The 27,474-nt window shown below is 42.4% G+C and overlaps 1 long non-coding RNA gene across 3 annotated transcripts; it reads left to right on the forward strand.

Moving 5' to 3' along the window:
- Positions 1–749: 749 nt before the first annotated feature.
- Positions 750–5,190, forward strand: LOC128083988 (uncharacterized). Of its 3 annotated transcripts, none has more exons than XR_008208288.1 (3): positions 750–910; positions 1,772–1,853; positions 4,068–5,190. It is a non-coding gene; the product is annotated as an uncharacterized LOC128083988 (long non-coding RNA). The 3 variants fall into 3 exon arrangements; XR_008208289.1 differs by having other exon boundaries at positions 4,831–5,190; XR_008208287.1 differs by having other exon boundaries at positions 751–910; positions 4,944–5,190.
- The last annotated feature ends 22,284 nt before the right edge of the window (positions 5,191–27,474 follow it).

A 27,474-nucleotide genomic window follows, 5' to 3' on the forward strand; every position in this document is an offset into this window, starting at 1 on the left:
GGAGCAGAGGGGCAAATGCTGATCTCCTCCCCCTAGTGACAAGTGATAGAACCTGAGGGAACAGCTTGGAGCTGTGCCAGGGAAGGGTCAGGCTGGATATCAAGAAAAAATTCTTCACCAGAGGGTAGTTGGGCACTGGCACAGGCTCCCTAGGGAAATGGTCACAGCACCAAGCTTGCCAAGGTTTCAAGAAGTGTCTGGACAGTGCTTTCAGACATATAGTCTGATTTATAGGTGGTCCTGTGTGGAATCAGGAGTTGGATTTGATGATCCCTCCAACTCTGGATATTCTATGATTCTATGGTTCTACCATCCTGTCCTGCTCTGCCCTTGCTGCCGGTTCCAATGGCTAATTACCCTCACAAGGCTAATTTCAGCCTTCAGACCCTTCAGACTTCAAGTCTAACACTAGACTGCCTATAGTGGGCAGTTCAAAGACTCAATTTTTTTTCATCTAGATGATGGATCCCTCTGACCCAAACTTCCTCTCACCTCTGCAGCTCCCACTCCACTTCTGGCTGTACAGCACCAAGGGCTATCCCTCCTGAAATGAGCCCTTTCTGCTCAGAGAAAAGCCCCATCTCTGGCTGAGGGCAGACAATTCCTCCTTCCTGAGGGCCCTCTGAAGCTGCGTGCTGCCTAAGCATAGCACAGATTTTGTTGTTGTTTTTTGTTTTCCTCTCCTTCTCAGTGCCTACAGAGCCAAAGGGCCTGTTTGTTTTCCTTTTAGTTATCAGAAAGGTTTATTTGCGATTGCTTGAGAGGGGAAAAAACCCTCTGTAGCCACAGGCAGACAAGCTCAGTGCTCAGGAATATAATGGCTGGAGCCTGCAGGCCCATATGCTCGCCATCCTGCGAGGTGGAAGGCCAGCTCCGATCATCTCTAGCTGCTCAGGATACAATTGATCAGGTATGGCTGAATGTCAGAAAATGGGGTCAGGTTGGCTGGGGGCTGCGGCAGGCAGGGGAACGGGCAAGGAGCTATTTAAAGCGTGGCAGAACTGGGAATGTTCCTCTTTGGAGATGTCAGGGCTGCAAACACAGACACATACACAGTCCCTGAAGGGAGGGAGGGAGGTTATATTTTCCCTGTCAGCTGCTATAGCATCTTCTGAGCTCCATGAGAGAATGGACTAAGCTTGGACTGCATTGAATAATTCCTGCATTTTTAGGTTCCTGTTTCGTTCTCCCAAATGAATTAAGACCCAGGAATTCAGCTTGTTTGTTGTTTCTTTTGTTACTGAATATCCATGAAAAGCTCAATGTCCCTGGGAACTAATTAGGTATTAACCCTGCATTATTGCTGCATATCAGCCATGGAAACATGCCATTCAGATAAATCTCCTTGAAACATGGAAATACTGAGTGATCAGGTGGAATGGCTAAAGAATAAGTTAAAAAATATAGGGTTTCTGACACAGGGAAGGAAAAAAGAAGTATTTCTAGTGAAAGCATATACATGGTATTCTTGTATACAATTTCTATGAAGTGATGAACAAAATCAGCAGATAGGAACAAAACTGTTTGCAAAAAACCAGTAAGGTCTAAGCTACCACTAGGAATAGTCTGGGAGAGATGTGGGTGGGTTTTGGAGATATACAGGGTCCTACTCTAGCCTAAGGTGTACATTTTCAAGTTGTTTTGTGCTTAGCACCTAACCCTAACCTGTCTTTGTGAAATACAATTTTGGAAGATCACCAGGTTGCATCTTCAAAGACTGGACTTTTAGTGACATTAGGTTTTGTGCAGGCAGTGATTTTGTGTTTCACAGGGTCTCCTAAACACTCCAACCTTTCCCAGTCCACTATTACTTGGTGCAGAAGCACATTCCGCTAATAGCATGAGATGAGTAAGTGAGTACATATCTATTTTTTATTACTCAAGCCATTTCAACAATTCTCATAATTAACTCTGAATACTTTTTCATCTGTTTTCCCTCAAAGATCTTCCCATTTGACTTAAAACCCTTATTTGCGGTCCAAGCAGCAGCACACTTAATCACACTGAACAAGGCACTGCAGCTCTGAAGATGCCTTAAAGCATCTGAAGAATCTGAAACCAAGACATAGGATTGCTCTCATGCAGCCTTTCCTTGACCCAAAAAGCAATGTGCTCCTCTCTTAGGCCTTAGCAGACAGCAGAGATCCCAGCTCCAGTAGCAGGGGATGCAGCACCCTCCAATTTGGGTGTTTCTACAACTCCATGTCACCATAGACAAACACTGACTCAAGGCAACACACTACTGAACCAAAATATTTTGATTTGATAAGACAAACTCAAGAGCTGTTTAGACTTTAGCTGACCAGACTCACATGGATGTTTGCTTTTCAACTTCCCCTGTTTACCCTCATCCCTGCCATCATTCTGTTTGGTGATGGCAGCCAAATACGCTCCCTTCTCCTTGCCTCCAAATCCCTTCCTTGAAACTTCAGAGTCCCAGTCCTTCTAGATCATCTCCCGCTTCTTACTTACAGGAAACCAATGCAATAGGACTCTGGATGTCTTTGTGAAATCCCACGTGTGGCTTTAAGAATAAATTATTATTTTAGTGGTTTGCTTTCAAATTGTTGTACAAGCATTTCCCACAACCCACTAAGGAAGTAAAAAGCCTCGTTTCAATTGGTAAAAGACTTAAAGAATTCAGTGGACCTAACCAAAATGCCCTTGTCTACCTATTCCAATAAAATAATCCTGTCCCTGGTCACAGCTACACCCAGCCTGCAAGTTCCCTTACACAAAGCACTCTTGAGAGCTCGCAGTGGGAGGTCTATTCTCACATCAAATTAAAGCCAGACAGAATCAATTAAAGCAAAAAGGATGGGATCTTCCGAAATGACAGAAGGCATTTGGGGCAAATGCTCACAACTGAATGCAGAAGAGGTGCCATTGCTCAAGCTTTCTTGCTCTTCCATGGAAGCTGGGCCCAACAATACACTTGTCTCCAGAGGACTGCTGGTTGTAATGTTTTGTGGTGCCTCATGATGCTAAATAGCAAGAAGAGTAAAGTTTAAGACAGATAGAAAAGGCTATGAATGGGACATCAAAAATTATCAGAGGAAGGACTTTTAGACTCTCCCTTCTATTACTCAGAGATGACTTATTCCAGTGCAGGCCCTGAGATAAGAATACTGAATACACAAAAAATCCCCACCAAACTCACAGATGGATTTCATTCCTATGTAGGACTAATTCTCCACAAGATCTGTGTATTCATGCTTACTTCTATAGCCCCCCATAAATGCTATCTGATGACCCAAGGCCATTCCCCTGGGCTTCCCTGAAGCCAGCCCTGACTGCAGAGGCTATGGCAGAGCACTTCAGCCAACACACTCACCAACAGTTGCTGGCTTTGTAACTCTAACTCTCTCCAGGCCATACCCTTCTCTTCCTCATCTGGCGTGTTCAGCCTACAAGTTGTCCAATTTTTACCTGCAAGGGAGATCAGGGATCAGCTGGGTGCTGAACATCTCTCAGCTTGGGGCACCTTCAGTCAATTCCAGCTCTCTCCACCCCCGAGAAAGTTATTAGTTGGAACAGGAAAAGAACAAGAGAAATAAATTCTCTTTAGAGAGATGATGACACAGGCACCAGTTAGTGAAGGAAGATTTTTCGGTGCTGTTTCCTTCCCTCTTCACTGTAAATTCTCCAGCGTTCTAGTAACAACCCCCTAATTCCCAGACATGCAGGGGAGGCAAGTGCCTCTACAAGATCCTGAGATCCCCAGCTTCCATTGACAGCAAGTGAGCAGCATTAGCTCTTCTGAGTTTGTCTTGCTGGGCTGATTTGTGGTGTGAACACACACTAATTAGCCAATTAACTTAGGAACTAAGACTCCCAAGAGAAAAAGATTTCAGAGGGGAATTCAGAGCTCTTCAGATTGAAATGATCATCAAGTACCTAATGTAACTGTTCTGCTTCTCCTTTTCAAGACTTCTTTTCCTCCATCTGACTATTAAAATAGGCAGTATGAATGCTTCCACATCTTTGCCAAAAAATGGGTGGTGTATCCTTTCTTGAAATCACGTGGGTAAATTCACAACACATTTTTGTCTTCTGGATTTGGGTAGGGAAAAGGAAGGCATCTGTTCAAGAGACAAGCAACAAGAGATACTTCATGCCTCTTACACAATGGTTGGCAACTCACAGAATATGGTTAAAAACTCTAAGCCTACCAGCATGTAAAGCAATTCTTAAAGATGAAAGATGCTCTGAACACTAGACTTTAAATGGATTGACTTTTAAATATGATCAAATCTTAGTTTATACCTCATCCAAGCAACAAATCTGAGTCCGCATTTTAAAACAAGTCTTATGTTACCTGAACATTCACAATTATTAAAAAGCCTCTTCAAACAACCCCTATGGAGTGCTATTGCTGGCCTCTTGACCTCTTTGCTTATGTACATCCAGAGACTGAAAAGGCTGTATTTATGATATTACCAATTCCAGCACTGCCAGGCCAACCAACCTGAACTTAGCACGATACTTTCCCTAGACTGTTCCTTTCCTGACAGAAAAGACAAGAGACTGACTTTGTGCATGGTTTGGAAAGCTTCCAACTAGTTTAGCAGGGCTCTGCTAAATATAGATATATATTTGATATACAGAGACATAAATACAGATATAGAGTGTGCAATTTTTGGCTTTACATAAGATAATAGCCCAATTTACTGACTGTAAAATGAAACTGGGAAGGCTACTGTACTGGAGGAAGTGCTGGCCTAGGGTTTGAGATCCTTGCAGCAGGATTCAGATCACCTGATCAGGTACCTAAAGCATGACTTTGTTCAAACACCCAGAATATCCACTCTCAAGTGTTTCCTATTTCAGAAGGACCCAGATCTCATCAACACCTATTTCAGCATGAAATACCCTCCCATGCAGCTGTGTAGAAGCCCTTCTGGATATGCAAATTACAGACATAATCCCTTTTTCTGCTGCAGTGCAGATCCAGACAGCCATCCACAGTTCCTGAGCAGCTAAAGTGCTCTTACAAGATTCCCAGCTCAGCAGAGGACCACACCATGATGCTTATGGATGCATCCAGCTCTCAGTTAATTCTACAAACTGCCTAGGCACCTACATGCCATTTTCTTTGGACAAGCATCTACATCAGGTGCTGCAACCCCTTAGGCAGGCATGTAAACTAGGTATTACAGTATGAGACTGGACTTCCAATCCTGAATTTGAAGCTGTATATCCTGCAAGATATATCCATATCCTGCATATCCATATCCTGCAAGATGATTTTGAAGACACTTCATCTCTGAGTGCCTCTCTTTAAATGCTAAGACAGGTAACATTCACAGCGCATTGGAAGTAAGACAGCAATTAGTTCTGGGTGCTTGTGAATAAAAAGTGCTTTACTGAAGACACTAAGAGACTCAATAAATGAGCTGCTAAATGAATCTGAAGACCTACTGCATAATTTGGCTAAGTTATATGATAGAATTAGAAGGTAAAATGAAGCAGATGTCTTGTTCGCTGTTGTGACTCCACAGAAATAAATTCTTGTTACCAGTAAACAATAACAAGAGAACCCGTCTTTAGTCTGCCACAAAACAAACAAACAAAGAAACAAAACCCTGTTAAAATCTTTTTGATGTCGCTTCAAGCAAAGTGTGAAAAACCTGCCTTGGTGACAGCTCTCCCCATCTCCGGAGCCAAGCTCTGCAGACAGCCAGTATCATGTGCGTCCACATATGACGGATCTTACTTGGGCGTGAAATTTTCATTAGTTCTTGAGCAGTGCACAGATGCAGGGTTTGACCAATCTAATGAGCTAACACATACCACTGCCCGGCTGGTTATAGCTGCAAAAAAAGCCAAGAAGGGAATCTGGTTGATCCTGTATATTTTGTATATTTTTTCATCCTACGCTACAACAGCATTACCAGATCTTCTTTCCAGTTCTTTTAGAACAGAGAAGAGAATGCTGCAGGCCAGTAACTTGAGAAGATCTTTGTTTCCCTCTATAATTTCTCTAGACACAATAAAAATGATTTTATCAGCGAGAAGCGACTCCAATTTGTTCTTCAGTAGGACAACTTCTAGAGGAAGTCCTGAAAAGACATAAAGCAAGGGTGTTTGTTTTTGTTTTCTGAATAGAAACTGCCAGAAAAATTCTCAAGCTCTCTAATACATGAGAAATCTTAAGTAACATCAACATCTCTTAGAACTCTGAGCTGGAATTAAAGACCATAGAAAAGACTCTTCAGAGTACAGTAAACTGGCAGTTCAGTTCATTTCACAAGTATGGTGCCCATAGGAGCTGAAAATCTGCAAAGAACCCATTAAAACTAAGTTCTTCCTTCTGTGTGTTCTTACCCCAAGCATAGCACTATGCATAACAGAAAAAGGATAGCACTCACTCCCAAGAAATTAAATCCCTGGATAGCCTTTGAAATATTTGAATGTCATATTAATGTATCTTATACTCTTAGCCCCTGATCTCCCAGTATTACCAAGAAGGTAGTAACAGCAGACAATACAAGCACAGAACAATGTTTTAAGCTCCTATTGCATCATAGCTCTGGACACTAGAAAATTCCTTAAAACGAAAATATTCTCATCTCAATGAAAGGAAAAATAAAGTCACCATAACCTCAAGATAGGAAGAATTTTTGCTGATGTAAGGATAAAAGTAATCCATAGATTGAAAAAGAGCAAGTTTTGTCTCGATAATATTTGTACAAAAACACTTGTACTTGAAATATCCAAACCAGGGGCATGTTTCCCTGCAAGGAATCCTGTCTGTCACTGATATATAAAGGTCTAGGGCTTTCTTTTCTAAACACTAAGATAACACTCAGAAGATGATCCAACATACAACAGTCCAGTTTCACTGCACAAGTCTTCACACAGCTGGACCAACAGCCCCCTCAGAGGCAAATCACAGAAAGAAAGCCTGTGAGTTCCATGAGTAGTAATGGAGCACCCTTTGCAGCTCCTTGCAGAACACTCATTTCCATGCTGACATGCACCGCCTGCGATCTGCAGGAACGACTCGGCTTCTTTTGCCCACGAAGCCGCCCGTTTGCCCCGGCCCGCGCCGCGCAGCCACGCAGGACCATGGACAGCAGTCCCGCGCCGTGGCGCGGCGCTCGGCCGCCCCGGAGCCCCGGCACCCGGCAGCTTCCAGCCATTTTTAATTAATTAACCTCGGCTAGGTGATGAATTCACTTGTATAAAGTGCCTGGAACCAATTCTGTTCATCATCAGGTGCTGCACTCCTCCGGTGAGTGCACGTTAGTCCAAGGAATTATCATTAAATGGAATGCATAAAAAAGATGGTTTTTTTTTTTTTTTTTTTTTTTTTTAGTGTGGTCTGATAGTGATAGGAGGAGGACTAGTTCTAAACTAAAAGAAGGGAGACTGAAATTAGATGTTAGGGGGAAATTCTTTACTCAGAGGGCTGTGAAGCAAGTGTGGGAGTGTGGGTGCCCCATGCCTGGTGGTGCCCAAGGTTATGTTGAATAGGACCCAGGGAAGCCATTCATGCCTTGTGAATTCACAAAACAAGCAAGAAACATTATGACAGTGCCTCATTTGCGTATCGACTATTTTATACAACTGTATTTATAACTGCGTCATGCTGAGTGTGTATATCCTTCCATAAGGAAAGAAGAGATGGTATCTCACCTCTGCCTTAGTACAATATCAGTATCATTATTGAGGACTAAATATGAATTCTCTCACTTCCAAATTTGCACAGCAGACTATAAGTGGACTATCAGCCAAATTTAACTAGCTGCCAGCAGCCACTCAGACAAAGAACACATTAATAAGAGTGTACAAGACCAGTGCTCCTATAAGATTTCATTCTCATTCAACATCCAAAGTTCAACTTGGAAGATGAGGAAAATGAGAGAAATGGCTAGTGACAGTAAGGCTTGATGGGGTCATGGGCTTTGCAACAGCTTCAGCATGCAGGCGGGTGAAAACATCACTCACGAAGTAAAGGGACAGAGGAAAGAAATGAAAAAGGGGGAGGGGAGGGAAGGAAAGAAAAAGGGAAGGTTGATGGACAGTTGGACTTGTTGAGGGTGAAATCAATTAAAGTGCATCAAATCCAGAATTCATGCTTTTTCAAAGTGACAAATATGTGCTGGAAACTGAGAAAGACGAAGGGAAAATAATGTCTTTGACCTCCCAGAGACCGGCTGTTCCTTCCGTCAGAGGAGCCAAAAGTGAAGTGAGATGCGTTCATGATAAATTGTAACAGCCAGGCAGCCACCTTAAAAAAGAACGAGGTGAAAAGGTTACAGAAGGGACCCAAAATGCAAAGAATTCAACCAAACATCAAGATAAATCAACTCAGGCCCTTGTGTATGCGTGCCCAGCCTTCACAGATCTGCTGCAGTTCATCTCAATTTGTTAGTCTTAAAGTGTAAGAGACACGCACAAACACAGCTTGTTTACCAAAGCTTTTGTAAACAGTGTTCCAAAAGATTGATTCAGTGAAGGCTGAGGCCTTTCCTAGCCAAAGGATGCACTGACCACTTTACCTGCCATTCTCTCAGTGGCAACTGCTAAACAGCTAGAGAAGGTCTTCAGCGCACACAAATTCCTGCATTCTGCTCGATTCGGATGAGTTTTAGATAAAAGTTTTTAATGAGATAGAGACCTTGCTCCTAAAAAGAGAGGAAAGCAAATATTTTCAAAGCTTCAGAAAAGGAAATCTTGGTTTATGTCTAATTTTCTCTCACATTTACAGATAATTTTCTAGTTCTCAGCTTCAAAGCACAATAGAAATGTTCATCTGGATGCTTTGCAGCTTTAGATCTTTTCACTTCCTGGCAATCAGTAAACATTAAATTTGACCATAGCTATCATAGAGAATAGCTTGAATAATCGAAAATCAGAAGGTACAAGATATCTACTAATCAAATTTGTTTGAAATATCCTTTTAAACATTATGTCCTTCTGGGTATCAACATGACTTTACAGCACCAATACATGCATTTTCAACTCAGTTCATGCCCAAGCAAATGTCAAGGTAAATCTGGACATTAAAAAATTATTCACCTCCCTCAGCACTGGCATTTTCCATGTAAAGGAACAACTACATGCACAGCCACTCTCGTTAAAGTTCTCCTCCTGAATCAGTTCTTGCAAAAAGCTCCCCCAGTGATGCAGATGGTATTTTAAGTGAATTTTGAGTCAAAGCAGTATTTTAAGGAGGTATTTAATGCAATTCAGTACACTTGTTCACATAAGGCAGGATATACTCAATGCAGCTCCCATTCAGATGCTCACACTCTTCCAGACTTTTTGAATAGCAATTGATATTACCATTATATCTTTGATTAAAAGTGACCCAAGCCACCCTGGCCCTTGACAGATAGATCTTTACAGAGGTCACTGAAGAAGGCATGTGTGCTCTCCTTTCTTGAGCTGTTGGTGGCACTGAGGGCACTACAATAGATAGTTCACAACAGTCCAGATACCATCAGTTGAGCCTCTTAACAGAGAGCTGACTGCTCTGTGGATGGTCATGTTTGTGTAGTCTAAGCATGGGAAATGCAGGAGATTCCCAGCTGCACTGGGGAATTTCTGCTGCCTGGGATTCAAGCTGGCATCGAGAGCTTATTGCTGCAAACACTGGCACCAAGGGGAAGGAAGCCTGTATTCACACTGTGGCTGTGAGGAAGCTTAGCTATCAAGTCTTAGCTGGCATCTTCACAACTCTGCCTTCAGAAAGCACTGGTGATCATCTCTCCAGCTCCTCCTGACAAATGCCCACCCCACTGTTGCATTCCTCTTTACGACAACCCTCTCTGGACGGTCCCTTCCCCGAAACAGCATGATTCTCTCAGGGAGACACGAGTTCACATCAACAAATTCTTCCCGACACTGCCCTGAAGCACTTTCGCTATGATCAGCTATTCGGAGTGATGGGACACACTAGTTAGATCTCTCTGTGTGTTTATCAATCCCTTCTCAGCCATTTTCCTCTGTAAATCCGTCAAACCTCTTTTTTCAAACTCTGTGGGAACAGTTAGGAGCTATCTCCTCAGAGGTGCCTACCCTGCCACTTGGATTTCATTCTCTTCTCGAGGAGATGGCTGCCAGCAGCCAGAGGGCTGACCCATGCAGCACAGGCACAACAGCAGTGCTGTTACTGCCAGTGCCACTGGAATGGATGGGTCCTCATGAAAAACCCTTAGGATACCTGCTGCTCCTGTGCAGGAGTCAGAGAGGGCTACTCTCAACCTGGGACAAAGGGAGAATGGAAAAAGCACAGGGAAGAAGTCAAGGGAGTGGGAATTCTGTAATCCTTCAAATCAGACACAAGCACCTTGTTCCAAGCTGAACCAGGATACAAATCAAGCTGCTCCACAGAACAACAGGATATTACAGGATTTCAAGGACACAAGACCTATACATACATTTACCTTTTCATGCATATAAATATTTCAACTCTCTGCTGCTATGATTCTTAGCCAGTATGATGCAAGAAATTTAAATAGTACCAAATCAAGAAAAGAAGCAATTACATTGCCACAACAAGTGTAAATAAAGCCACATACACCATCAATAGATTTAGGACTTGTAAAGTTCCTTTTATTCCTCCAAGGAACTTGGAGCCTTAAAAGACGTGCATCTTCCCTTTTCAGTAGGGACTATTAGATGGTGTTTGCCTTATATTAATGCTCACAGCCTTTGTGGACGGCAGAGAATTGCCAGGCAGTCTAATTCATCATACATGCTGTCCCATGAAACTAGAGTATGCAGCCTATATACAGTTTGATTGTGCAGATCTAGGTCAGCATCCTGCACCCTGACAAATGTCAGATGATAGCACTTATTTCTCCTTTCACACTTGTCATCAGCCAGGCTGGTTATCAGCCCCATTTGCAGCCATGGAATGAGGCCCAAAGCCGAAAGAGACTTGGCTCAGGCTACTTTGCAAGCCAGTGCCTTTGAGAATCAAGCCCATGGAAGCAGCATCCAGGTCCTTCATGCCACCACCCAAAGCCATGCCACATCCACAGCACTAACTCACAGTGCAGCTGAGAAGTTATACACAGTGAAGGGTCAATAAATGCCATTTGCAGAGATCAGCACTTAGATTTCCTACTCATCTACCTGGTGAGTATACCACCATGTATCTGATGGCCTGTGTAGCTTTCCTCATGATAACAAAAAGACTAGAATTCAGGGCAATACCTACTGTGTTCCAACAAGCTGCATATTCTTTCTTTGCTCACTAGCCAGAAGGTTTTGGATTCCTTTCTTCAAGCCCTGCAGAACGGGGCATGAATCTCACAGAACAACCTTTCGTGCTCTATTTCGTCAAAGCCACTGTATGCAAGCACAGAGACAAACATGAGATTAGACATACGAAATCAATGGAACATTTTACCATCCAAAAAAAGGGCTCTGTCACTATGATGGAATAGCTTCTGCTCCTGCTTCTGATGTCTCATGTCAGGAGGGGCAGATGAGAAAGAGCCACGTGGCAGAAACAGCTTCACAAAATAGAGTCTGGTAACTGGCGACCAGACAGCTCCGTATCAGACACATCCACAAGGAACAAGAGGTTCTCAAGAACCAGACAGCAACTGTTAGCCTTTTAGGAGTGAAATTTGTCTGTTTGTCCAAAAATATTTGCTATCTGAACATCAGCAACTTTTATTTCTATTTTGGAGATTTTGTTGAATTCCACTAAATTGCTTTCATTCACTGCACCGTCCATCTACTCAGTGTTGAAACCTTCCATCTACTCAGTGTTTCGGTTATTTTTTTTATCTGTTCTAAAACCTTTTTCCATTTTTGTGGATTTCAAAGTAATTTGGTGCTGATATATTTTGAATGAATTTAGAATAGAAAAAAATTCCTCTTGCAAGGAAGAAAATAAAGAAATCTTTTTTAAGCTATTGTTTCATTGCTGCTCATTATAAAAATGAACTTTTTTTTTTTTTTCTTTTTGAAAGAAAACTATCAGTAAAATGTGACCAAATAAAAGCTCTTTGCTGATCCATGATGTTCAGCTTCACCACAACTGCTGTCACACAAAGCCATACTAGAGTTTTGGGATTTAGTTCCCAAGAAAGGTGAAGTTTTTTATATGTGTATATATATCAGCACAAGTTGCTTTTTTCCCTCGTGAATCTTCCAGGTGAGACACAAAGGGAAAGCCCAAACACAGGCCCAGGCTAAAGGATGAGGGCTAACTGGAGCTTCTGGACCAGGGAGCGGAGTGCTGGTAGGTCCAGGTTAGGCTCCTCAGGCCTCACTGGTGCATTCAGTACAATGCTAATTGTTACTTAATTGCTGCTCATAGAAGATGGGGATATGTTCTTGGAACTTCTAACTAAAGAAAGTTCCAGATTTCTGAAAGGGAATGGCCAGAAGACCAAAGTGAAACAAGTGGACTTCAAATCCAATCTAGATGCCTTTCAAAACACAAGCCTAACTACTATCCAGGAGTTCCAGCCAAGCAGTCAGGCTGGTTTTGATTGTGATTATGCTTATGAGCTAGCGCAGCTCCTCAGGACACTATGCACTTCTGCTCCTGAAATATCCCAACTGTTTCTCCTTAGAGTCAAAGCATCCTTCGGGCTTTTGACCTTAAGCAAGTCTTTTGCTTTTACAAGGCAAAGCGACCCAAACAGGGCTGGTGAAAGAGCTAGAGAGGAGGCCCTTATGTGAAACCCTTCCAGAACACAGCATAAAACCCAGAGGGACAAGCACAGGAGAACAAGGAGCACAAAAGGCCATAATTTGGGCTCCTCACCAAGGTGACAGCTCTCCAAAGGCACTCTCAGATGGCTCGGCAGGCTGTAACCCGCCTCTTCTTTCATTTGCTGTTTATTTTTGCTGCTTCTCTGCCCTCTTTGGCTTCACAGAATTCGGAGATGAATTAAGCACAGCAACTAGGAATTGCTTTTTTTATGATAGCATTTTCCTTTCCCTCATACTCTCCTCACCCCACCATCAGCTGCCCCCAGATTGCTCCTTGGCACTTTGTAGTTCTCCTTTGCTTTCTCTTCCAAGCCCCCAGTAGCATCCTCCCCCCAGTCCTGCTGCCTGCTGTGGCAGCATTCTGCACCTACAAGATAATAAATACATCAAGCCTGTCAGAGTTGTGTTGTTTTGGCTGGGAGAGGTGCCCCCCTGCTGGGTGAGATCACTTCCCTCTGCGACGTATGGCTTTCCCCTCACTGACAGCTCTCCAACAGGGAGTAATCGGTGTCCAACTGAGAGGAGCAGCCAGCTAACACTGCTAAATGGAACTTAGGACTGATGAGGGCAATGAGAAAGAGAAAGGAGAATTGCAGCCTCTCTCTTGCTGGTGTAGTGTGCTGACAGAGAGACAAACTGGATCTCCTTGCTGGCCCTGCCTGTGATTTCCCAGATGGGAGATGGTAAAGAAAAACGTGGAAATTGATATTGCTGCTTGAGTCTCAGGGCAAGTGTCAGCCTTAATCCTACAAGAACACCTGTGGCTTTTAGAGTGAAAATGTTGTAGTTAATGTGAAATTAAGAGAGGAAGGATGTCAAGAAAGAAGGACTGCCAGAACACCTGTGTTCAGTGAAGGCCAGGCTCCCCACAGCAAAAGCTCTGGCACAGACCAGCCCTGAGCTGTGCTCCTGGCACAGGGCAGATTTCTGAGACAGGAACTGGCAGGGAAGTAAAATTCACTTGGGAAATGGATTTTCCATGGAAAAAAAAATAAAATCAGAAAGAATTAATTTGGTGCCTTTGCATTTTGCAGATGTCTAGGATGTTCAGCACTATCTGAGACACCTGGGCATAAGCAGCAGGTTTCTCACCTGCAGGTCACCAGCTCACTTCAGAAACCTGTCATCATTGTGCTGTTGTTTTTGATTAAGCCAGGTGAATTAGTTTTGTATCCTTGGCTCTATTTTTTATTTATTTTTTTATTAATTAAAGAAATATAAAAGAGTAAAATGATCAATGAGACATTGCGACCAAACTATGCAATATTAAAATGAGTCACCTGGAGTTTCTCTACTTTTATACTAGCCTCTTCAAGGACATTTAGGGGAATCAATTGCCCGTATGCCACTAAAATCCTCTCTGTATGTGGTTCATGAAGCTCTGAGCTCCTTTCCCACCCCCACAGCCTCCCTCCCTCACCTCTGCAGTCTCTCTAGTCCATTATTCTTGAGCTGATTTGTGAACAATATGTTCACTTTCCGTATGGCCTAATGAAGATGTTCCTGCCCCTGAATATTCTATCTGCTGCATGCTTAATGGAAAAAAATAGCTATTATTATCATTGGTGGTTCGGATGAGTCTCTTGGCAGTGAGGGTGGTACAGTTATGTGGACAATCAAACAAGCCAGTGATTATTGCCAATGCATTTTTGAAGAAATCATTGCTGTTTAAACTCCAATCACAACAATACCTCATTTAAAAGCATAAAAGCTTTCACTCAGCAGACCTACCTTTTTTTTTTTTTTTAATAGCAAGACAATTAAGTAAAGCTCCTGGCACTTAACCATCATTTACCCAACAGTCAGAAAATGGACTCAATGCCTCTACATCAGTTAGATTATGATATTAAAGCAGAAACTGAATAAGTACAAGCAGGTGAAGGAAGATCCTTGAAGAGTGTGTGCAGAAAAATTTCTTTTGCAGGGGACAGGAAGCCAATTTTTTTTTAACTTATTTGGATATAAACTACAATCTTAATACATAATAAATAGTGTTTCATAGATTTCAGTTTTCTTGTGATGAGAGAAAAGGAGGGATGCTCCTCCTCTTATAAACAAAAAAACTCAAGTACAGTGCTGATGATGCAGTCCTGAAATTCTGCATCTGAACCAGGAACTGAATCAGGATGCTGTAAAACTATTCAGCACCATAACCTTTCTACACTTAAAACTTGTGCAAGCTCTGTTTTGTTAGCATTTCCATTAGAACTCATACATGGAAACTTTAATGTAAATGTGGATTAAAACCCAGGAGGTCAAAAAGTTTGGGATCTATTGCATGTTTGCTGGCATCTTGGGGAAAGATTGCTTTATCTTAAAAGACAGTCCCAAAACTAACACAGAAGCAACTGACCCTGAACAGGTATAAACACCGTTGACAGATTATGGGGCTTTTATTACCTGTGATCCCAGTGATGCCCCTTATCTCTGGCTCTAGCACTTCTCCTTCATTAGGATCCTCATGTAAAGAGGTATGTCCTTCTAGTACCATTCTTCAGAACCTGATACTAAATAACTCCTAAATTTATGACCTTTACCCGTCAGCTACCAGCATGTCTGTAATACGAGCCTTTCTCTCCCTCAGGTAAAAACAGTGATAGAACAAAATCCCTGTTTTCTGAGAAGTGTTCAAATTTGAGATGGATTACTAAATTATTCAGAAGCCTATGTTAAATTTCATGGTCACTTTCACTTTTATTGTGTTCAGGAAATAAATAAGTAAATAAAATAACATTGATCCAGCCTTATGCTAAATAACTGGCATCTACATAGACGGCTAATTTCTTCCTGACCCCTGCTTATTCAGTTTTTAAAGAGTTCCCATAGATAAATTTTTAGGTAAGTGGATCATTGTTTTTGTCTCCCTCCTTGCCGTATACCTATAAACTATAAATTCACATGGCAAAGGCAGTCACAATGGGTTGGAAAGAGTTAAAACCTCATCTTCCACTCCTCCCTCTTTATCGTTTTAATTGGCTGTTCTGATGACCTGACCACCTCTTTGATACGCATCAAATGCCGACCCGTGAAATATGGAGTATGTCAGCCTGCTGAACAAGGGTCAACCTGATTGTCAATAAGGCCATCCATCAGAGCTTCTGGCATGGTGGATCCAATCCAGACCCAAAGTCCCAGCTGGAAAAGAAGTAGCCTCCTGGTGATAACAACGTGTGCAATGTTGGCCCAACAACTGGCACCGGGGTCACTGGCCCGGAGGCCAGAAGGCGGCAAACTTCAAGCTGGAAAAAGGTAATAGTGAGCAAACAACAGAACCTCCAAACCAACAAAAAGCAACTCTCTCAGCCAACCCAACAGTGGCTTCAAATCAAAGCAGCCCAGTAAGATGAGAGAGATGGGAGGATATCCAGGGAGTCAAACGAGGCATTAGGGATACAGCATATGTTGTGGCTCATATCTCCTACCCCTGTGTTTCTTCTTTTCCTGTTCCCACAGTCAGAGAGAGGTGACAACACCACAAAACATCACTACAATTGCACAAGTATGCCTTCCCACCTCCTCACCTTCATTCATCTCATGATGAAGTGAATAAGGGAATAGATCTAAGATAAAACCCACCATAATTCTTGTTGGAGATTCTTTGGAACTGCACAACAGAGTTTTCTCACCTGTTCTAGCAAGGAAGGAGAAAGCAAGAATTTATGAAATTCCTGCTTACCATGTGCTCCCAGGGTATGAGGGCTGCACTAGCTCTAGCAGTGGCTTATTTTTCTCCAGACAGTCACTATCACTGCATTCACTTAAGATTCTCTACTTAAGGATGGGATGTGGACTACGGCTGATAATCCAAACAATTCTGCAAAAAGAAGTAACTCTAAGATGTCAGTCATCTCAGAAGCTGGATTTCCAGGTGTTCATCTGAAACATATCACCACAGCACAGGCACTGGGGAAAGGAGTTCCTTCTTGCAAGCTGGAGGAAAGAACAACTTCCTTCAAATGAGAAACAAAACAATATAGAAAGCCCTGAAGCCACCATCCATCTTAAGCATTTTTCTGGCTCCATCAGGTGTTGGCCTGCTGTGAAGGGATAAAGCCTGAATCCTCAATAGATTCAGGACACAACGGTAGAAAACTCAAGACAGAGTGCCTCACTCACCTCCGGCAGTGTACACCTCCCTGTACACCAACATGCCCACTCATATTTCCAACCCACAGAAACACAGAACTGCATGCACATAATGTACTATTTTGAAATGCAGAAGCCTCAAAATAAAGATAATGCCAGAAAGCAGCACTTGGCTTGGCGTACCACACATACACCCCTAATGCCATATCCTCTTGTCCTCATTGCCCCAGACCAAGGAGTCCCTTACTAAGTGCTCCAAGCCAATCGTTCCAGCTGCCGTGTGCTGGTTTCGCACCCTGTGGCTTCCCATCCTGCACCTCATCGTGTTGCTGCTCACGTCTCATGGCTCTCAGCCTGATGCGGTGCAAATATTTGCTGCTGTGCTGGGAGGAACACAGTGCACTGGCCGCCAGGGGCAGGTTGTCTGCATATTTATTCTGGAATAGCAAACAACACGGTGAGCAAAGAAGGGAAAAAGCCAGATAAGATAAAAGCCTGTTACTGCGTCTAACAGCATAAAATCAACAAGGACCACAGAGAAAAGTTATCTGCAAAGACCAGCAAACCCAGCAGCAACTGATTCTAGCAGAGGAGCAATTTTACAGGTTGGATCACTCAGATGACTGGCAATATAAAGCAATTTGTCTCTTGGACCACCCAATCTCAGGTTATTGTGAACCACTGTCTCTTTCATGATTTACATGAAAATATGCTGCAACCAGCACCTTCATAATACAAAGCAGAAGTAAAAGACTTCCCCACGCATTATAAGATAATTATTCCATAGCAAGCCATAGCCTAATTCCTTCCTGAAGAGTGGTGTGGAATACTGCAGCAGCTAATTTCCAGTATGGTGTGGGACTGAATGTTTCTTCCAGGAGATAGATTCACCCAGTTGTGAAGGTTTCCTCCGTCATTTTAAAAATAATACTTGATGAAGTTTTGATTCATGTATGTGATTAATTTATAAAGTGAAACAAAGTGTACTTGTTATATAAACTGCACAACGATGAGTCCACAGGGGAAAAATAGGAGGTACTAGGAGAACCACATGTGAAAACCATATGGAAGGGTGTTCCAGCAGCTTGGAACCAGATGGAAGAAAACACTGTCCCTGGACACTGTACAGAGTCCTACTGATAACACATGATAAATCATTCACTGAGTGTAAGCAGGAAAGTGAACATCACCACATACCAAGCTGTGCAGGGACAACAGGACCAAGAGCTGGAGAACTGGAGAGGAAAGCATTTCATGCTCAGATGCTACCCTATGTGTAGATCTAATTAAAGCTACTATCAGCAGAACAAAAGAAAAAGCGCTGCAGCAGTGTTTGAATGCACCAGAAAACCTGTAAAAGAGCTGATTTTGCAAATAACTGCAAAGTGAACTTAATAGATACTGGAAAATTGGCAAGACATTCACCCCTATAAAAAGGACACAAATTTTGTCCTATACCAACTTCTCTCTGTGACCTTTGATAAGTCATTTAAGGTCCTCCTAAGTAGGACATCCTCCCATTCATCCAAACACTGCTCACTGGCGGCTTTCTCAGCCACACTTCATTTCCCAGGGAGGGAGAAATCTCTTCTATGATCCTGTGAGTTTGAACTGTGGATTCTGAGGAAGGACAACTGCTCCTGAGAGAAGAGAAATTCAGATTTGACCAGGTCTGATGAGAGGACAGAAGAAGACACAGCAGTGACTGTCAGGGGGAGGCTGGATAGAAGGAGGCTGTGCCTAAGATTCAATAATTCATTTGTAGTCACGAGTATGAAAAAGCACAGATTTCTACAGTGGTTCTGCTAGAGGTACATGGGCCATTACACAGATGTGGAACTGCAGATCTCAAACTAAAAATTTGTTAAAGCTTTACATTCATCTCAACTATCAAATTCTGGTTATGGCCTGGAAGGTCACTCCTGGCAATGACTCCTCTTCTCTTGCCAGTCTTTTCATTTTCTGCTTTCACAGGGAACTTCCTATCTTGATGGAAGGGAGTATCACAATAAACATGACTATTTTGTGCTCTTGGTAGTTGCCATGTACAAAGTGTCTGTATAGGCACAAAATGACTTCCTGCCCTAAGAAGGGCCTGAAATCTCTCTTCCAAGTGCAGTGGTTTTCGTTGTATTTTTTTTTAATGGTACAAGCCTGTGAAACAGACCCAGGAGCAGGATGAGACGTTTTGAACAGAGACATGCAGACAAGGAAGCTGACCAGAACACATGTATGCAGGACCACCAAGGATGACCCTAAATTAGACCACCCAGTCACATCGTTGGCCCCATTTTGAGGAGCCAGAATCTCAAAGCACAAAAGGGTGTCCTTTCCCGGGTTCCTTGGCCTGTGTTTTAGACCATCACGTATCTCCAGTCACTTCCTGCTGCTGACCTCTTTGAGTAAATCATCCTCCTCAGCCTCCCTCCCTCCTGGCAATATCCTGTTCCTTTCTCAAAGAAAACCTCCCACTCACAATCCCAAGGTTTGATATCAATCTTAAATAAATGCCTCTCTAGACTCAGCTGCATTCCCTAAGCCACCTTTATCTCATGCCTCTCTAGAACGGCTGCAGTTCAAGAAGCTTGTGCAGAAGCCTCTGACGCCTTTTTAATTTCAATTGTTCCCTAGTGTACTCTTTCTTCCACATTTTTTTTTTCTTACAGAGAAGTAAATTATCTTCAGGAGAATATAAACTGCAATATACACGTGTGCTTATTGCTACTTGGAAAGGGAAAAAATGAAAGCCCCAGAAAAAGACATATTTCCATATGAAATATAGTAAGAAGAGAATCTGTAAGTGAGGTTGTGCCCCAACATTTTCCTCCTCTGGTTTCCCTCACTTCATGGTTTGGGAGAGAAAGCTTGTCAATATATCTACCCACCAAAGTCCCATCTGCAGCATCCAGAAGCTGAATCCCTCTGACTGTTTCATTATTTCATCACTTTCATAACCTTTTCTGTTAGCACATTTCCATCCATCCTCAAATCCTTATGCTCAGTGCTTTCCAGGTTGTAATCCTTTCCATAAATGGAAGACACTCAAAAGCAATGAAATTTGTCTGCTTGTATTTCACATTTACATGGTTAAATGTGGTACTACTGCTTACCTGCCCACCCACACTTCATTTTACTTTACCCTACACTCAGACATCCTTGCCTTTACAGACTATGGAAATGCTCCTGACCAGCTACACAGAATGTGTTTCAGTGAGGATCTGTTTCTCCCTTGAGAGAAATTCCTTCGGTCTCCCCAGACTCACATCTCTCTCTCTCTTTTTTTTTTCTTTCTTTTTTTTTTTTTTTTTTTAATGTAAGAGTAATCAACTAATTCATCAGCAGTTCACTTGATTAACGGAGGCAGTGACCATGCAGCTGTGAACAAGCAGAATTCCAAGTCAGAGAAAAAAAGCTGGAGAATAAGCAAAGAAAATATGTTTTAGTCAGAAAAACAAAATAGGTGAATAAGATGGCATGGCAGGCTTCTAAAATGCCCTCAGAGTTCTTAGAGTAACCTTATTCCAGAGCACACATCCCTCAGATGCCCTGCCTCTCTCCTTATCATCCAACTCACTCAACCATGTCAGTGACATATGTACTTAGCAGCAGTTATCGTCAGTGGCACATAAATAAATGGCAGGTATCAAAGAATCAAGGTCGTCAACTCGTCATGAATATTTCAGAGAGAAGCAATGTGAAAAGCCTGAGTGTCCCAGCCTCTCACATTTCCAACAGAAGGAAAAAAATACAAACCACACACAGGCAGGCATGCGCGCACACACACACTGGGTCCGCTGGCTTGGCCATCGCATGCACGTAGTTCATTTCAAGGCAATAGCACATATGTTACGAGACAATCTGTCACATTTTAAAAATATATAAATATATATTGTACATCTCCTCTGTATAATGTGCAAACTCTAAGCGGCTGGCAAGAGGGCAGTGGTGATTTAATGTAAGAAAACTGCGCTTTGCTGAAGGGGCTATGGACTAGATAGCTTGGGCTGTAACAAGAAGCCTCTTTGACAAAGGCGCAGAGTGGCATCTTTTCACACAATTATATGTGGGTCACATTAACCTCTGCTGTGCAGGATTCCCTTGAGCTGCACATCGCTGCAAAGCAACGAAAGCAGCAGTTCCTCTCTCCCTCTCTTTTCTGCATAGGGCGATGCAGCGAAGTGATGGAGAGGGAGAGGGGCTGCCAGCTTGTCACAGCGAACAGGTTGGAAATGGAGAGATCTTTTGCTGAATCCAGGGGCAAAATACACTCTTAAACTTTCATTAATCAGTTGTGTTAATCAGTGGGCAGATTTGAGATCTTGAGCTGTTTAGAGCACTATGATATTTGGATATACAGTTACATATAGCAGGAGACATTTTAAGTTTCACTTTCAGCACATATGCCAGATGCTGCTGGGAAACTCTTTGAATTCTGTTCTGTGAATGGAGAGATGGATGGATGGAGGCAGGGGAGGCATTTTTTCTGCAGACTTTGGAGATACAGATTTTCTCCTGTCAAGTTCAACTCAAATCTGCAAACAGAAATTTCACCAGAGCCCTCAGGATTTATTAAACAAAGCAACGTTTCTTTCACAAAATTGTTTGGCTATTCTACTGTTCTGGTTTTTGTTTTGTTTTTCTTTGGTCTGCAGGGTTTTTTATTTATTTATCGGACAAATTCTGGGAGCATACACCAAACATTCCAGGAACATAGTTTCCCACTTTCTTGTATCTTGAAAGTTAGATTTTTAAAATTATTATTATTTTTTTTTTTTTCAGGGTCCTCACCCTTTTCTTCAGGTTACCTACGGATCTAGATGGCTCAATGTGGCATATGGCACATGGTCTTTATGTTCCATGGAAAAATGGATTTAAATGACAAGCCCTTCCAGATCTGGGAAAGTCACCGTGGAATCCTGCTTTTGTTCATATTAAAATGGGACCTATTGAGATAACAATACAAACTCATGGTGGAAATGAAGAATACATTTCTTGCAGTGACAGCTGATATTGACATTGTCATTCAACTCCAATTGCTTTGTTAATCCCCCTGCTTTCAACACCAGTGTCCTGTGGGGTTTTGAACCTGCGGAACACAAGAAGCTGGAAAAGTCTCAGAAGATGGCTGGAAACTGAGATAAGGACACAAATTGGAAGCACCTGCCAAGGTACCTAACACTGAGGTTTAAGACTAACAATTTGAAGGCATTTGAACATTTTTCACATGTTGCAATCAGTGCCAGACCATGGTCTGATATTATACAGTACACAGTGGCACTACAGGAATCAGTCATTGCCGTTCACCTTTCACCCTCTGTTGTTCATTTCCACTCCATGCCAAAGAGCTCTTTCCACTCACTTGTGCCAGTAAAACTGTCTGCATGACCAGGCACTGAACCAGACTGAGCAACTTTTCTTGCTTTAAACAAACACACTAGATTTATTTTTTTTTTTTTTTGGCCAGGTTGTCTTGCTCCTCCCATCTGGTTCCCAACCACAAGAGTCCTTGTGCCAGCAGAGCAGTGCAAATGAAGGGCCAGGAGACAGCAACATCTCAAACCAATGCTACTAACAAACACTCTGCAAGATCAAACCACAGGCTAAATCTCAGTTAAGAGCTTTTTGGGTTCAGAGTGAACACCTCTATTAAGATGAATAAACCACTTCACAGTGTTCAGAAATGTAGTTTTGAATGCAGCTAAAATCTTTATTTTCGGTACTCTGCCCTGAAACAGAAATGGCTTGAAAGAATCCAGATAGGAAGGCCATTAATTCTGGGTTTCTGTAGATGAGGTTTTTTGTGCAACCATTTTGTTTAATAGAAAAGCATAGCCCTGCACTGCAGTCACTGCCACTGTGACTCCACTGTACTGCAGAGATACCAGAACTACCTTAACATTGGCTAGTCCAGGTCCCGATAACCATCTAGTCTCAACAGACCAGGCTCAGCATGGACTAATTTGTCCTGACAAGATTATTTGCAAATTAGGTGAGGAGGTCAGACAGCTGCCCTATAACCATATTAAAACGGAATAAATATTGGCTCCAAGTTTATGCCTTACCTACCTTTTAAATGTTTCTCATGGGGCACTCACTTCATGTACCCCCTTAGTGCCAAGTTTCACTTTCTCATAGGCCTGTTTTCAGCTCAGAAAATGTCTAAATGCTCTCAGTCTGATACTGCAGGTGCAGGTGTGTACAGATGCAAGTCAGGAGTCTTAGTGAAAGGGAGGCTGGGAAGATGCCTGAGTGATGACATTAAATCACACAGAAACAGGATTGCTGGAATTAAACATGTAAAACCAAGTAGGGTGGGAGTGTGTTTTGCAGAGAACTAGAAAAGGAAGGAAGGAAGGAAGGAAGGAAGGAAGGAAGGAAGGAAGGAAGGAAGGAAGGAAGGAAGGAAGGAAGGAAGGAAGGAAGGAAGGAAGGAAGGAAGGAAGGAAGGAAGGAAGGAAGGAAGGAAGGAAGGAAGGAAGGAAGGAAGGAAGGAAGGAAGGAAGGAAGGAAGGAAGGAAGGAAGGAAGGAAGGAAGGAGGCTCTTGGATGTTTCTCTGTGCATATCTGTGCAAGATGCATGGGCCTGCCCATCTGGAGGGCTAAAAGAGTCAGATGATGTTACTGTGAGAACAGTTTTGGATCATAGTCAGAACATGAACATTCTCCTCTATTATGCTTTGCAAAGGGTCTGTCTGTTTTGTCATGAGGAGATGTGAGCTGTTTGTCAGTGAAATGAGCACAGTACCGCGGGATCTCCCACGCAAAATGATTCAAAACCCACGGACTCACATGAACCCATCCAGATGTCTCAATGGTTTGTCCTGACACGTAGCATGAACATGCCCAAATGACAGAATGAGCTGGAAGAGGGCTTGTTGTTAATTCTAAACATTGTGGGCTATTTGGAAAACACTTTTCTGAATTTTTATCCCTAATTTTCAGAAGGAAACTATTCTTTAGTTCAAGAAACACTAACAGAAGCAAGGCTAGCTGACTGGAGCCACTGCAAGCCCTGCAAAAAAACAAAACAAAACAAAACAAAACAAAACAAAAACAAAAAAAACACAAAAAAACAACCAACCAACCAACAAGCAAACAAACAAAAACCCACAAGGTACAAGGGTAACATCCTTCTAAACTTGTGTGTAGAAATGCTGTCGGACCACTTGCACCCAGTCCCACTGTAGTCAAATCCTACATGTCAATATATGTAGATAGGCAGGACACAAAAGCAGGCATGCAGACTAAACTGACAGAAAAACTTCCAGTGAAACTTTCCAGCAGAGAAGATTCTTTCACAAGAAAACAATATGCAAGAACTACTTACAACAAGAATAAGAAATGCCATGTTGTGTCAGACCAAAAATCAACCTAGCTCAGTACCTGACCTCTACCAGAAGGCAGGAGCACTCACATACAGGAGAAAACAGAAAATGAGTCCTTGCAGGACTGCTCTTTCCTTGTTATAACTGGCTGTTGTTTTAGTAATCTGCTTAAGGACCCCCCCCTATATCAGGTGGCTGGCAGAGCCACCCTCTGCTTACACATCCAAATGTTCTCTGAACATATTTTTGCCTTTGGCCATCATATTTACTTCACAATGACTTCCGCCATTTATTTAGCCACTAATGTCGCAAATTGTTTCCTTCTATTTGTTTTAAACTTATTACCTGAAGGGTTCTTCTGGTTCTTCTGACTCCAAAACCTCCTTATGAGAGCTACTCAGGAAATTTTCCAAGTACAATTTCATTGGGAAAGGTCAATTAAGTTTAACTGAAATTTCTCACAAAAAGAAAGTAGTTTCAAAAAGAGTATATTCTCAGTTCTTTGATGGACTTTCTTTTGTCCCTCCGTTCTATCCCTTTATACTTAGGATTACCACATGTAATGTGGGGTACCCAGGGTTAATTACATGCTACTCACAATTATTTTATCAGGTATACAAATCTGAACAATTCTATTGCAATGTGGAAGACTCTGGTTCTAGTCTACGGTACAAACAATGTAGAGCAGAGTTGAGCTTTGGTCTATCTCATGGCCACATGCCATAGGGACTGGATTATTCTAGAATGATTTAACTTATTTTTCTAATTTTGAATGACCACAGGTTTATCCTGAAATAGAATAGATACAGAAACTTTCCCAACTCTGTTCTGTGTGCATTTCCTGTTCCCTTCTTCTATCTTGAACTTCCTCATTAAATGTACCTTAATTGTGTATCAGAAATTTCCATTCATTTTGAAGTGAATCACTGAACTGGAATTTGCATAAATAAAACACGCAAATATCTGCAATGCAAACACATAAACTCCCGTAAAAGAAATCCCACTTTCTATCTTTTCTAAGACTCCTTGTGGTTACAATGCAACAACATGCACTCCAATTAGTTCCTTGTCATGCTGGATGCTTTATCAGCAGTGAATACTCTCAAAATCCTTAGTTTCAATGGTACTGCCTTCTCCTGGCTTTCCTTCTTTTTCTGTTTCTTTTGAGCAGCCTTTTTTCCACTATCCACTCCAGCTGGTATATGATAAAACTTATTACCCAGAATTTCTACTAACCAAGTCCTCTTGTCCCAGAATAAAACTGAAGACAGGTAGGACTGAGCTATAATCCTTAGAATCATTCTACAAGGTTTTTAGGTAAAGTATTGAATTGGTTTCTGTCTGAAAAAATACAACGTATGAATAGGTATCCCCACCAGACGGTGACATAACCCAGATGTCATGTTGACTTGACACTGACTTTACAGCCCTCTACAGAGAGGAAGAAACTTCCCCTTCATCAGCCAATATTTAGGACCTCTCCTGCCTCACTGAGAACCCAGAAGCTCCTCATCCCACTTACCTCCCTTCAGACAAAATGAAATGTTGTCCCGTATACATCATTCATCAAACCATGCAACATAATTAACAGCACCATTCAGGGGATTTCAGTAGGTACTAAAATCCAAAGATTCAAAGCTTGGATACTGTCTTATTGCAGCTTGGGTAGACAAAAATGTGTCAGGAAGACTTTCACAGACATGTGGCACAGGAATCATTCTGCCTCTGAAAAGGAGCGTAAAGGTGTGTCAAAGCTATGAGGCACTGCAAACTAGGTTCTTACCTTCAACACAGAGGACACTAAAAAGGAGTGTCACCTGTGGGGGATCACCTTTTGGTGATTTGAAGTAACGCTGTAGATTGGAATTGCCCCCACAAAAATTGAAACAATTAGAGCTATAACAAATACAAAGCCCCCAGCAAGCAACATACCAGGGGCAGCCAGGTACACTGAAGGCCTGGGCACTCTTTTTCCTTTGGCAATATCTTCCAGCCCAGCAGTAGGAAGAACAGAGAGCTCCCTGTGAAGAGTTATTGTCCAAATCAGAGTTCAAGTCCAGACTTCACAGCCGGTAACACAGCACTCAGCCGGGAACTCTTTCTCCCTAGCACTGCAGCACAGAATGGCTCACCCCAGCACAGGACCTCAGCCTCCCTCTTACAACTCCACAGCTTCTCTGGAATTATTTTTTTAGGCCTGTGGTTTTCAGCAAAGAGGAATCTAAAGAACAAAACCTTTGTTCATTACATCATGGCTCCAGTAATGTCTAGGAACATTTTTACATTTGATAAAATCTCCCCAGATTACCTTTTGAAAGCCTGCGGTCAAGTCACATGGCTGGAAGCACAGGAATGATGTAAGTAACCACTGAGTAGCCCGTAGATCAGTTCTCTCATGATGCTAGCACAGAAGGTTGGGATAGGCATCACTTTTCAAGGGAACGTGGAGGATTAGCTGAAGTCAAGGAACAGCTGTGCCTATGGAGAGACAGGAGGAATGGCCTGGAGTTACCTGTGCTTCTTCTCACTTTGCAAGAATTTGGGGCCCAAGTTGGCTTGCAGTGCCAACTCTCCGCACTAATACTGCCCATCCCCATCTATTTCTCTGTGTCTGTTTCCTCTGGGTATGTTGTCCCATCCTGTCTATGGTTTGGAAGCTCTATGGGGAAAGAAGATGAAAGACCTATCTTTCACTGTGAGTTTGTGGCGTATGAGACTTTGCTCTCAGTCCTACTTCTTTTAAGCAGAGGTGAGCCTACCTTTAAGTGAGGACTCAAATCTGAAGTCTGAATGTAAAGTAAAAGGTCGGAGGGCTTCTCTTCCAGACAGCTCAATTTGGACAAAAATGGCAGAGAAAACAGGGAGATGAACAATGCCAAGCTATGCAGGGAAAACCTGAGGTAAATTTTCCCAACAAATTAATTACTTTAAAGGAAATTGCTGTTTCATACATGTGTATTATGCCTTCAGGAGAAAAACACTTTCACAATCTATTATTTCTAGGATAAGCCCTGTGCTTTGGTGGATACCATAATCTGCCTTTCAGAGACAAAGCGTGAACCTTCAGTCTTCAAGTAAAGCCATGTAAGTACAATTTGGATAGTTAACAATGGAAGGATGGGTGGGAATCATCTTAAAATTCTGACCTCAGGTGACTTCTCAGGTGACTCAGATGTCAGAAAGTCAGAGACAAATTGAGACATAATAACCAAGAATGCTGATTTCCAGACTGTGCTTGCATCCACTAATTCATGCCTCTTCTCATCAGAGCAATGTCACCACGAGACCTTTATTCAACTGAGAAAGCAGAAGTGACAGCAACTCTTTGTTGTGATTGGCCTCCAAGCCTCCCTTCTCACACCATCATTAGTTA

Source organism: Tympanuchus pallidicinctus, unplaced genomic scaffold, assembly GCF_026119805.1.
Source record: "Tympanuchus pallidicinctus isolate F22 unplaced genomic scaffold, pur_lepc_1.0 scaffold25, whole genome shotgun sequence".
Classification (NCBI taxonomy): Eukaryota; Metazoa; Chordata; class Aves; order Galliformes; family Phasianidae; genus Tympanuchus; species Tympanuchus pallidicinctus.